This window comes from Ambystoma mexicanum, chromosome 9 (genome assembly GCF_040938575.1).
Source record: "Ambystoma mexicanum isolate Mex_15411 chromosome 9, UKY_AmexF1_1, whole genome shotgun sequence".
NCBI classification, from domain to species: domain Eukaryota; kingdom Metazoa; phylum Chordata; class Amphibia; order Caudata; family Ambystomatidae; genus Ambystoma; species Ambystoma mexicanum.
The window spans coordinates 1,117,772,369-1,117,785,906 of NC_090931.1; the positions used below are offsets into that span (position 1 = coordinate 1,117,772,369).

Below are 13,538 nucleotides of genomic sequence, written 5' to 3' on the forward strand. Positions count from 1 at the left end.
CTAACTATTTAAGTCACCCGAGGGTGTAGACGGGTCTGTGTGCCATCCCCAATGGGTATTTGCTGATTTAGAGAAACTAAGTGTGTATTTTGGAGTGTAGCTGTGTGTTACTTATATATTGCCCCTTCTGAAGAAGGCTTAGTCAAACTGACTTAAATAAATGAATAATTGTTTAAATCAAGAAACCTTGAGTGTAAGTGTTTATTTGGATACTTGTCACTGTGAATCTGTGTAACCACCCTACTGCTCACATTGACCCCTCTTGAGATGAGCCTGGCTGCTAAGCCACACTACCAACCTGTGTAGTACATACTTATACCAAAGGTTGGGTTCCTATTGCCAGGAAGACAAGGTTGTTGTAGTGCACCCAAAGAGTACTGCACCAAAACTTGCCTAACAATGTAAAAGGGACACATAAGGCAACTGCCTCCGAGGTGGTGGTGGTCAAGCAGGTGCCCCTGTTGAGACTGCACTCTTGCAGGTTTCCAACTCACTGCTTGCCAACAAAATATTCATCCCATCCCACTCTTTTCACTGCCCTTTCTTCCCTCGGTTTTACGGGCCTGGTACTCAAATGGTTCTATTCTCATCTTTATGATCGCTCCTATTCGGTCTTGTGGGCTGGCCACTTTTCTTCCTCCAGTTTTCTTTTATACAGTGTCCCCCACAGGGCTCTTGTCTTGGTCTCCCTTTTGTTCTCTCTATACTATTCCCCTCTGCTCACTCATCCCTTCCTTTAATCTCTCCTGCCACTTTTACACTGACTAACAAATCTCAGACTGCCAGCCCCCCTCACTCCCTCGCCCCCCCCTCAGACCTCTCTTCCCTTTGCATCCCACATCTTTCACTGCACGCGCTTTACCTTTTTTTCCATAGCTCCAAAGTCCGAAATTTCCTTTCATTTTCTCTTGCATCGACTATTGCTTTACTCTTCCAAATTGGACTCCAGCGTCTTTGCTCAATCTAGTACGCTGCTATTGGTGTCGAATTCCACATTACCTCCCCTCCGCCCTCCCCATGTTCTTCCATCTCATCCTCTGCAAAATCTGACTTCTTTTCCATTTGCTTTCTATCTTCCAAGTGTCTTCATGGCCTTGCTCCTTCCCATCTCTCATTTCCTTCTATTCACCCCTCCACTCAGTTCAGCTGTCAGCTCATCATCCCGAAACCTCCATGTGCCACCTCGCGCTTTAGCTCTTTCCCTTCTAGCACCCAAGCATTGCAACTTCTCCCTCCGACTGTTTGCTCGTCACCTTCCCATCAGATCTTTTGCATCAGCTTAAAAGACCACCCTTTCTCTCTTCCATCCGTTACCTAGTTTCCCCCCCCATTCAGTTCTCATTACTCTACATTTTGATTATTGTACCATTACTTTCCAATTGCGTAAATTGCATTGCCAAAAGTGCTTTAAGAAGTGTCAGATGTGAGCCAATGCAAAGTGATGGGATCAATGCGTTCCCCATCTTCGAACATGGTATCAAGATTCTGAGCCTCTTTTTAATAAGTCCCCAAACTTCCAGAGATGCTCTACATCATCCAAATAAAAGTTCCAGTGAGATGTAAAACCAAAATATCCCAGAAAAAATCTTCAACAGTCCTGTTAGAGCCAAGGCTAACCCTGCTCTAAGTGAACACATTCCAAAAGGTTCACAACCTAATACTAGAATTACCTAGTCCCAATTAATAAAACCGTGCACAAAAATGCATGCAAGTGGTCTCCATTCGAGAGTACACGCATAACAAGGGGTCTCTCAGAAGTCTGGTTACTCTGCAGCTCCCTGGCCCCTTTTCCCACCAGGGGTGGTTCTTTTTCACTCATGGTTTTACTGGCATCTCCCCCACCAGAATTTACTCCTCCAACTCTAGCAGTCTTCCAACATCCTTTCACCAAGTTTCTCCTTTCGCCAGTCTCCAATTTCTCCTGGTATTCCTCTTACCAAGTTTCTCCAGACATCCTTTCAACCAAGATTTGCCACTTCCTTCCAGAAAGAAAAATTACTCCAGACTGAAGTTACAGAATGCACCTCTTAGAGTCTTCCTTCCCAGCACTCGGGGTCACTCTCCGAGGCAGGGAGCAAAGGTAGACAAGTCATCATCCTCCAGGTCCAAGGAAGAAAGCACTGCCAGCAGCCGCTTTAATACCTGTGAAGCTGTGTGCTTTCTTGTAAGCAGACACCTGGTTGTGGTTTCCCTTTCACTGAAGGGCCCATGAACAGGATGGTTAAGACAGAAGAACAAGTTACTCTCTTACCTGGTAACGTTCTGGACCATCCCATCCAAAGAACGTTACCAGGTAAGAGTAACTTGTTCTTCGAGGGGATTGGGTCCTCCGACGTATTCCATATCTATGACAGACTCCCAAAGCAGTACCAACGTAAGGAGGTGGGAAAAGAATTTAGAATATACCAATTTAAAATGCCCAATCAAATTGCAGAGTAAAGGACCGCCTTGCCAAAGGCCAGAGCCTGCCCATGGATAGAATCTAGGGAGTAGTGATGTACAAATGTATGGACCGAAGCCCAGGTGGCTGCACCACAGATGTTACGAATAGGGACACCCCTCTGCAGGGCAGTAGAGGCAGCCATACCCCTAGTAGAATGGACCCGTAAGCTTACCGCAGGGTCCTTCGCTGCCAAGCGGTAACATTCAGAAATTGCCAAGATAATCCATCCAGACAAAGTCTGCTTAGTTACAGCCTGTCTCAAACGCCTTCCAGCGTAACCAATAAATAGCTGATCGTCCACTCTGACCCGGGAGATGCATGAAATGTAGAAACTTAAAGCTCTCCTAGGATCCAGCCTATGAAGCCTCTTCTCTTCCTTACCAGGATGTGGAGGAGGGTAAAATGCCGGAATAACCTTCTGGCTTAAATGAAATTCCGACACCACCTTCGGAAGAAAGGAAGGACGAACTCCAAGGACAACCCTGTCCTTCTGAAACACAGTGAAGGGTGGCTTAACTGAAAGTGCCTGTAACTCACACTCTGCGAGCGGAAGTAACTGCAACTAAAAATACAGTTTTAAGGGTCAACAGTCTCAAAGGACAAGAATGTAAAGGCTAAAATGGAGCACCCATTAGAAACTTGAGAACAAGATTCAAATCCCAACCAGGCACCTGGAAAGGTGACAGAGGGAACACATTAGTGAGCCCTTTCAGAAACTGAGAAATTAAAGGTTTTTTTAAAATAAGAATACTCCTCAGACGAGCGCTTAAATATGGACAGCGCCGCCAGGTAACCTTTAACGGTACCCACTTGCAAGCCCCTGTGGGCTAAAGAAAGCCAAAAAAGACAGAACCACAGGAATGTCACATGAAAAAGGATCCACATTCTTAACCCTGCACCAATCGCAGAACTTTTTCCAATGGCAACGGTACAGGGACTTTGTTGCCGGCCGTCTGGCTGAAAGCAACACCTCCATCACGTCTTCAGGGAGGTCCCAATCCTTATACCTCAACCTTTCAGAAGCCAAGCATGAAGGTTGAGGGATCTGACCTCTGGATGGAGAACCTGACCCCCCCCCCCCCTCCCGTGAAAGCAGATCGTCAAGTTGGGAAGGTCTGGGTACCAAGTCCTCCGGGCCCATGGCGGAGCAATGAGGATCATTCGGGAACCGAACCTCCGCAACACTTGCGGGATGATGGGGACTGGAGGAAACGCGTATAGCAGTGGGAAGGACCACTTCACTACGAACGCGTCTCCCAAGACTCCTCTTGGAGGAAATTCCCGCGAGCAGAACCTTTCGCACTTCCAGTTGACACTGGAGGCGAAGAGATCCACTTGAGGGGTCCCCCAAAGGACGAAGATCTCCAGGAGAATCTCCTGAGAGATCACGCTCTGCCTGCTCAGAGCATCCGCCGTCTCGTTTTTGTCTCCGGCCAGATGTCTGCAGAGATCGAAATTTCCTGCTGGATGGCCCAGAACCAGAGCTGCATCGCCTCCTTGCACAGAGGAAGTGACCCTGCCCCACCCCTTTTTGTTGAGCTAGTGCATGGCCACTATGTTGTCCATCAGAATCAGGACATTCTTTCCTCGCACAGTTGGCAGAAAAGTCTTCAGGGCAAGCCTGGCGGCCCTCAGCTCCAACAGATTGATATGGAGTCTGGACTCCAACGGAGACCGACTGCCGACTGTCAGCTCGTTGGCATGAGCTCCCCATCCCGTGAGGGACGCGTCAGTCACGATAGTCACCTCCGGCCAGGGTAGCCAAAACGGAGCCCCCTTCACCAGATTGCCTTCGACGGCCCACCACAGAAGGTCCTGGGCAACCGAGGGTGGCACCTGAACGGGGTCCAACATCCTGCCGGAGGACTGACCACTGGAGCTTGAGAGCCCATTGCAAAGATCTCATCCGCAATCGGGCCTCTGGCACCAGAAGAAAGCAGGATGCCATGAGGCAGAACAACCTCAAGAACTCGAACGCTGGGAGACTCTGGGCATGTCAAAACTTGTGCACCATCTGCTGAATGTGGTGAGCCCTTACCTGGGGAGGAAAACACTGCCCCAGGGACGTGTTGAGCACTGCTCCGATGTACTGGGGCAGCTGAGTTGGCGTCAAGTGGGACTTCTTTAAGGTGAGGGAGAAGCCCAGCTTGTGAAGGGAGTGGCAGGTGACGGACAGATGATCCAGGACTTGCTTGGGAGAGCGCGCCCTGATCAACCAATCGTCCAGGTAGGGGTAGACGTGAATCCTCCCTTTCCTGAGAGACGCTGCCACCACCACCATGAGCTTGGTGAAAACCCTCGGGGCGGAGGTCAATCTGAACGGCAGGACCCGAAAGTGTGAGTCGCCAACCACGAACCTCAGGTACTTCTTGTGCTTCGGCACATGAAAATAAGCGTCCTTGAGGTCGAGAGACACCAACCAGTCCTGAAGTTGAAGGGCCCGGAGGACTTAAGAGTAACCATCTTGAACTTGTCCTTCCTGAGGAGCTTGTTCAAACCGCGCAAGTCCATGATGGGTCTCAATCCCCAGTCTTTATTTGAAATCAAAAAATAAGGGGAATACCATCCCTTGTTCCTCTCCGCTACAGGCACCAATTCTATGGCGCCTTTCTCCAGCAGGGCTTGAATTTCCTGCACAAGGAGCGGATCCGGGCTCTTCAAAGATTCCCTGGTGGATTGTCGCAAGGCCTCTGCCGGAAAGGAAGACAGTAGCCGTGGGCTAGGATCTCCAGAACCCACACACCTGAAGTAATGGCACGCCATTCTACAAGATGCTGTGCCAGCCTTCCCCCAACCGGAGAAGCATGGGCCTCATGACTGAGCTGAAGCGGCTGCGGCAGTGCCTGAGGGCAAAGAGGCAATTGCTCACGCGGCCTTGGCACCTCGAGTACCTTGTTTTCCACCTCGGGCACTCCTACAGTTGCCTCTTTGACTTGCAGCTCCTCTCGATTTACTAAAGGAGTAATATCGAAAGGAACCTCCCCTCCATTGCTGTCCCCTAGGACGAAAAGGCGGAGGTTGGCAAACTGCAGCGCCCAACGACTTCGCTGCAGCTTTGGAGGTCTTCAACCTCTCAAGACTCGTCAGCCTTGCTGCCAAAAAGATGTTCACCATCAAAGGGCGTGTTGAGGAGCCGGGCTTGCACATCAGGAGCAAAACCCGACTTCCGCAACCACGCAAACCTGCGTATTACGGTGCTTACCGCCATGGACCGGCTGACGCAATCAACCATGTCCAAACCAGACTGAACAGATTCACACATTGCATCCTGCACAATAGCAAGGAAACCATCCCGTTCCTCCCCTTCGGGAATATGATCAGCCGCTAAGGAACTACAGTTCCACAGTGTGCGTGAAACGAGACAAGGCACAAACCAAGTTGGCAGCCTGAAGCGCCATACCCCTAGAAGAAAATACCTTCTTTGCCTAGCCGTCAAAACGTTTGTCGTCCCCATCAGGAGGGATGGTAGGGTACGACGCCTGCTTTGCTGCGGCCGTAGCCGCCTGCACCACCAAACTCTCTGGAGTAGGGTGCGTGGTCAAGTAGCAGGGGTCGCCACTGGCTGAGCAATATTTCTTCGGCAAGGACTTGCTCACTGCCGGGAGACTCTAGAGAAGTCCAAGCCGCAGCCACCCTTCTCTGCAAGAATGGAATGGCAGCACCGGGTCAGTTGGAGGACCTTGGTCCAGCATATCAGTCACGTCATCCTGCTGAAAATCCCCAGGGGGGGGGCAGACCACCCCAGGTAATCCGTGACCCTCGACATGAGGCGCCGGTATGAGGATTCGGCATGCGTGCCAGGCTCCAGCCTACCAAACTCCACCTCCGGAGAGGTGTCTAGACCACTGGCGTCGTGCAGCGGCTGACGCAGGTCCTCAAGTTGACTATGACCTGAAACAATGTCATCCAGGACCTCTGCAGGAACCTCACCTTCCTCAGACCCCTCATCCACCTTAGCCACCTCCGAAATATAATCCATAGGCTGGAAGGAGGGTACAGAAAAAGGCAGAAAGACATGTTTAGCCTTAGCCATCGCCTTTCTGGGGGGTGCCACTGAGCCACGGGGTACCTCCGACAAGGCCGCCTTGAAAGGAGTCGACTGAATCGGCGTCGAGCGCGGCGCCGACAGCTTCAACGGCGTCGACACAGGCCTTGAGGGCAGAGCCCTGAACGTGTCTCGACAGCCTGGGCGCCGATGGCATCGATGACTTCCTCGGAGGCGGGGCCCTCGAGAGAGTCCGTCGACTACCTTTCCTCGAAGACTTCACAGATTCTCGCGGTCTCGAGGGCGTCGAGGACCGGGACCTGGAACGGGCATGTCTAGAGCGACCATCCTTGTCCGACCGGGACCTCTAAGGCACCCGGTGGTCACGACGACTGCTCGAGCCCGAAGGCGGACAAGCAGTGTCTCTAGCACTGCCACGACCGGCATCCTCAGACGGCACGGAGCCCTGCGATTGAAAAAAAAAATCGCCAACATCTCCTTTCGGAAGGAATCCCATTCCTCAGGAGCAGAATGCTTGTTGGGACAAGCAACCCGCCGATGGGTGGAGTCCTCGAAAGAGGACGGGGAAGGCGACCTGTGACAGCACTTCCTGGAGTGCCTTGAAGAGGCAGAGGAATGGCTGGACCGACTCCCAGACCAAGAACCCCTAGACTCACGACGACGATGCGGAGAGCCGCCCCTTGAATCGTCTGTCGAAAGACCAGTGGAATGCGACTTCCGGGGCTTGGCCACCTTACCGACAGCTTCTTACGCTCCCGCAAGGCCTTCGATGTGAGCGATTGGCAGTCGACACAGTCGTCCGTATCATGGTCCTCCCCGAGGCACAGAGGCAAGCGTTGTGCGCACCAGTCAGCGACATCTTGGACCGCACACCCGACACTTCTGAAACCCGGACCGCGGGGTGGAAGAAGCTGAAGACATACGATAGCAATGAAAAAACAGGTTCGAAGAATCGAAAGAACAGGATTCAGTAGAATCGAGGCACGCTGAGATCTCCGAAGCGAACACATTCGTGGAAAAAACGGAACTGAGGCTACGGGCGTCATGCGTCCTACTTCTAACATCCGGTGACGTCGGCTCATCGACATTATCGACGCCGAAAGATTTTCCGAAGCAGCACAGCTGTGGCGATTACTGTCATATATATGGAATACGTCGGAGGACCCAATCCCCTCGAAATCCTATTTATGGGATCATAGTAATCCTTTTGGACGGCCATTCAAAGCTTTCATTTTGCTGCCACCCCTTTTAATTCTTTGGATCCTCAACCCATTTCTGGTGGCCATAGGGACATCCTGAAGACCACCTGCAATTGTAATCCTTTTTCACTCATTTAAAAAGTACATATGGTCCAGGGTCACCCATAAGGCTCAGGGTCCCAGAAATGCTTCTCATGCACAATGTGCGCCGTAGGGTGTTTATCACACTACAGTGGAAGTAGGCTGGCGTTAGGCAAGGTTTGTAGGCAGTACCCTCTGGGAACACTACAAACAACTGACTACAGGTATAGGAAACCTAACCTTTGGTATAAGCTTGTAATACACAGTTCTGGTAGCGTGTTCGGCAGCCAGGCTCATCTCAAGAGGGGTCAGGTCAATGTGAGCTGTAATGGAGTTACACAGATTTACAGTTACAAGTATTCAAATACACTCTTACACTCAAGGTTTCTTGAATAAACAATTATTAATTTATTCATCTGTCAGAATAAGCCTTCAGAAGGGAGCCATTAACATTAACACTCAAATACACTCAATATCTCTAAATCAGTAGATAACCTTTTGGGATGACCCATAGACACTACCTACACCCTCAGGTGACTTCAATTGCTAGGGTGCTGGGGACATTAATATATCATTGTTGCATTTAGAATCGGATAGTAATAAGTCAAAGGAAAAGATTTAGAACATACAAGAGACCACAAATATTCTCAAGCAGGCAAATACTTTTGGTTCCTCCAAGAAGAGTCATTCAGTACAATAGGCTAAGCCAAAGTCAATGTGCATAAGTCTTATGTAGGATGAAGCACTTCTGGTAGTTAAGTGGAAATGTCTTTGCACACGTTCGTAGAAGTCTTTGATGAAAATAATCAAATGTAGGGCCACAAGTTGATTAGACTTAGGAGTAGTAGAAGATGCAAGCAACTCTACGGTAAGAGAAGTTCTTAGACTTTGTACAGTACCTTGAAAATGAAGAAAAGATGCAGATGATCACTTCTGTTCCTGTGCAGCTCTGCAGATCTTGCTGTTCCTGGGCCTCAGTCGTGGGAACAAGAGGGAGGACGTCTGGGGACTCCTGCACTGTACTGGGACGGTCAAAACTTGCAACCGGCAAACTTCACTTTCAGTGGCTGCTCAGTGTTTCAGCTCCTCGCGTTTACCGCAAATAGCAACACCGTGGTTCCCCGACTGTCGAGATGGACTTTCCTTGCTTCTGGGGTCCTGCACTCTGTAGAGGGGGGCTCAGGCTCGGTCAGTCCTGCTTCCTGGGAGTCCGTAGGATCTTCCTGGAGCTCTTGGTCAACTTAAAAGCAATGCACACAATCTGGTCTTCCTCCCCCTGGCTATACGGTTTCCAGCAGCAACTCTGGAAATTCAACCAGCTCTGAGATGGATGTCCAGGTGGCTTACTTTGGAGTCAACTGGTCCCACCAACTCAAGGGGAGAAGTCAGCCTTGCAGGGGCTTCCATGTCAATACGAATTTGGAGTTTCAGCACAGCAGCAGGGTTTCTCCGGGCAAACCAACGGTCCAGGAGTTGCAGCAGGCCTCTTCAAGTTCTTCTTCGGTTCCTTCGTCCAGTGGTCGACTGCCTTCCAAGCCAAAAGACTTCTTTTATTCAGTTCTCTCCCATTCATTCCAGCTTAGCTGTCAGTCACCCAGCACAGTGGCTAGCCGGACAGTCAGCTGGCCAATCACCACAGAGGCGACTAGGCACAGAGTTTCAGGCACCTCCCTCACTTCCTGCCTACCCCAGACAGCCTGGAGCCAGAGGCGGGCTTCATTCGTGAATCCTGCAAAAGACAAAGTGAACAATGGGACCAAACGTGGTTCGACGCACATAGTTAATCTCAAGGACCACCTTTCCACAAAAAAATGGCGAAAAAAAGACGACTTGGGCCATTTTGACAAAAATGGCACTCTTGGGCACTTTACTACAGCTACGAACGCAGCACGAGGTAAATGCACACTACGGTAGTTAAAACGAAACCACCGCCATCTGCCATTCAATGAGAAAAGGGCAACATAAAAAAATGTACATGAGAAGCTAGACAAAGGGGATACTAGGTAACCTCTCCAGCATCCTATTTTAAGATAGTGTGTGTGCTGGGTCTAGAACGTTACAATGGTAAGTAAAATCAATTTCACTTTACTGCTCTTAGAAACAGTTTATCCAAGAGAAGGTATTTAAACCTTGGGTAAATCTGGAAGACTACCCTGTGTCACTGCACTGAAGGTGCAGTGTGACAATGTAAAAGATGATGCCTATGGAGTTTGTCAGACTCCACAACCAAAAGAAACAATTAAAAATCACATTAAAATACGAGAGCGGGGAAAAAAGGGTCTCTCTCTGTCCGGGTTAAAGAAAATCAAGTCCTCAAAATCCAGCAAAGTTGCTGGGGGGTCTCTAAGGTGGAAGTAATTAGCAAATTTCTGAGATTTCTCCCTAACTGCTGGTGGCAGCTGTACTTTTGTTTTCTCTTTGCTAGGGGTGAAAGGCATTTTACCACATGGTAGCCATTGGGGCACCAATGTATTTATTTTAAGTCCTGCTCACATCCTTGTATTTTAGGACTTCCTTTGTTTTAGGCAACCAGGAGGTTATCTTAAAAAAACTATTCTGCCCACATGGCAGCAGCTTGGGTCGGCGGTAAGACGGGTTCCCCTGGACACCTATGTGCACTCCAATACAGTGGAGCGACTTTCTGGAAACGAATTACGCCCCCAACAGTACCTTCGGTTTGAAGAAAATGTTTGTAGTGGATGCTCCGCGATGTTACAGCTCTGGACCCGACCTCTGGATTCCTTAGTCAGATGACGAAAGGCAGGACAATGGATGGGATTTCTCAGCAACAGTCTCGAGGAAGACCTCTAGCAAGCTTTTCCTCAAATTCTTTAGTCACTGGTTTTGGCGCTTTTTCTGCAGCACAAAGGACAGGATTTGGCTGCTCCATCATCTTCGCTTCTTACAGTCCCACACTTTACTGAGGGGGTCTGTGCGAGTTCGATTGGATCTCTGGAGTGTCCTTGAGGGCTCAGCAAAGATTTTAACGGATTCGGCCTTTCCACGACGATGCACTCGAAATGAGAAGCAGGTCTCCTAGTATTGGGGTTCCGCAGCTTTGGAAACTCACGTGAGCTCAGGAGATGGCTCATTCTTGGGACCGGTTGTTCCCACCAGTCAAAAGGGAAGGAGTACTACTTTTCGGCGTTCCTCTGTCGCACAGAATACAGGGTAAGGACAGCAGTCGTTGCTTCAGTTTTGCAAAGGGTCTGCAGGCGTCGCTGGTAGTCTTTGTTTACTTCGGCTTCCAGTGGTCGACTTGCTTTTCGCTCCAGGGGCCTCACCTTTTATACAGTTCCAGCACTCACTCCACTGCAATCTGAGCAATTCACTGAAAGGGGCGTTTGGCAGTCCAATCAGCACAGACAGCCAAACCCCCCCCCCCCAGTGGGAGCTGGTTCTAGTCAGGCACTCTGGCAAAGGACAGGGGGTGGAAAACTCCTCCCGCACTTCCTGCATGCCCAGACACTAGAGCCTAGGCGGTGACACCACGGGTTCCCGCCAAAGGCAAAACACAGACCCTCCCCCTCCCAGAATGGTAGTAGGGCTGACAAAGAACAACCATGCTAGTTAGGGTGCACAAAGAAGGGAGGCCCCAAGTTGGTACTTGGGTGCCCCTATTGTGCACTACGGAGGCTATGGATGTGTTATACCCACTATTGTGTAATGTTTCTACCGCAGGCTACCAGCCATAACTAGGAGATTGACTAAAATGTCGCAGGAGCAGAGATAAGGGGAATACTAGGTATCCCTTACACTCCACATAAGGTGTTGTGGCCTAATCTCTCAGACTATAAAGGTTTTTGAAGATATACTCTATCCTCATACTCTAGGTATAAAAAAAAAGAATCTCAAAAGGAGGACCTTAACTGTCCCCAGCAGCACTGCCCATAAAGCCCTGCGTGCTGCAATAGTAAAATAAGGCATCTGTAAGTGTTCTGCAGGAAAATAAAATCCATAGGCCGGGTAAAACACAAATCGAGTTCCAAAAGACAGAGCCCATAAGAATCAATGAGTGGAAAAAGGCTCCAGTCATTCAGGGTTTCAGAAAAAGGTCCAGAAGTCAACATGTGCTGGGGTCTCACTAGGAGAGGGGATGAAGCATAACAATTATAAATCTTCCTAACAAAAATGTGTACAAGAGCAGAGAACCATGATTAGTAGCATTCGGAAGGAATATTTTTTCCCCTTCCATACCCCTGGTTATCCTTTTATGTTGGAGAGTACAGCAATATTAACTTGTTATTGCAAATCACTGACCATTTTGCAAGTAAGACTGACCGAAGAAAAGCTGGGGACAAGAAAAGACTGGGCGAGTAACTGGAGAGTGCTAAACATGTCATCAGGTGATGTATGCTTAATCTGTTGAAATGACTAGATCAGGATTTGCCCAATTTTGAATTAGGATTTCTGTCACTGGATGAAATATTGGCTACAACTCATTTACGAGAGAACCTAACAAATTGAGGGTAGTTTTATAGCCCTGCTCCTTTGTTCATCCCTGGAAGCAGCCCTACAGATAATGGGTGTATTTGCCACTTTTGCTCCCTAAAAATAGACACATACGCCCAACAAAAATAGAACTAGACACAAAGTAAGTCCCTCGGCTTTCACCCGCACATCTCCATACATCCGTTTGGACCAGTAATACACAGGGCCAGAGGAAGAAACTACCATTATTACTGCCTAGTCAGATATTTTTACTTGCTTCTTAAATACTCCCTTTGGGAATGGCAATTATTTACTCACTAAAAAATTCTTTTACTCCCAACTTAAAAAAAATAGGGCATAAAATACTCCCACTGCATAATATTATCTGGAACACTGCTTGGAAGACCGCCTTAATGTGGTAACTTCTGTTTCAGTCTTCTTTGCATCCTAGAGATTTCTGGAGATCACGGGCATTGCAGAGGTTTTCATCATTTGGGCCTTCAGCTGAAGGTGTCTGCAACAGATTCCCAAGCACAGCGACCAAGTCAGGGAGGGAAGTTAAAACACCTGTTCCTTTCCTGCTTTGTTCTCCATAGGGTTACATGGGTGTAAAGTCCTGTCGCTAAACTACTCTTTCCCGACTCGTCGGTGGAGGCCTGGTCAAGGATCCCTTCCTAGGCCTATCGTATTGACTGGGATGGAGTTAAATTTACTTACCCGAACTTTACCCATCTTTTTGACTCGGTCATCATTGCGAGCATCGCCCAAATTGCTTAATAAACCTAACGGTTTAGTAAAACTTTGAAACGGGTTAGGTCACAAGGCTCCAAACCATCTTAGTGTTGAACTCTTAACTGTTAGTGGGGCTATTTTGTGGTGAAGTGCCTTTACCGACTTTCATGCATACCAGTGCATGCCATTTTTTCACTGGTCATTGAACATGCTGCCTCCGAATGGTGAATGTATACATCTGTTTTATAGCAAGCATGTGACAATAATTGACAACAGGTTTTAATTGCTTAAATGATATTTTAAAAGGCTTAATAAATCATACTTACAAGATCAACTTAAATTGTTTTGTGGTCTCATTGTAGCCCTAGACCACTCTCAGCCCTCCTGTGACTAAGCCTTCCCACTCGGCTACCTTACCTTGATTGGTTTGTGCTAGTCCTCAGTGTGTCCCTGTACACCTCAATAGGGAGGCCTTCCAAAATCCAGGATTTTGGTAGAGTCGCTATTAACGACTGTCCCTACACTGCATGATGGGATACTGGAAAGAGCACCGCTGCCTTTTCTCCATTATAAGTAGCAGCCGGCTTCCATGTATTCTGTACCTCTTAGAATAAATGACCATGATGTGGCACACTTTTTATTTTAA

General features: G+C 48.8%; 1 protein-coding gene across 2 annotated transcripts in view; it reads right to left on the reverse strand.

Moving 5' to 3' along the window:
* Positions 1 to 13,538, reverse strand: part of RIF1 (replication timing regulatory factor 1) — a 1,074,525-nt gene that overhangs the window by 894,775 nt on the left and 166,212 nt on the right. The gene's annotated exons all lie outside the window — the stretch shown is intronic.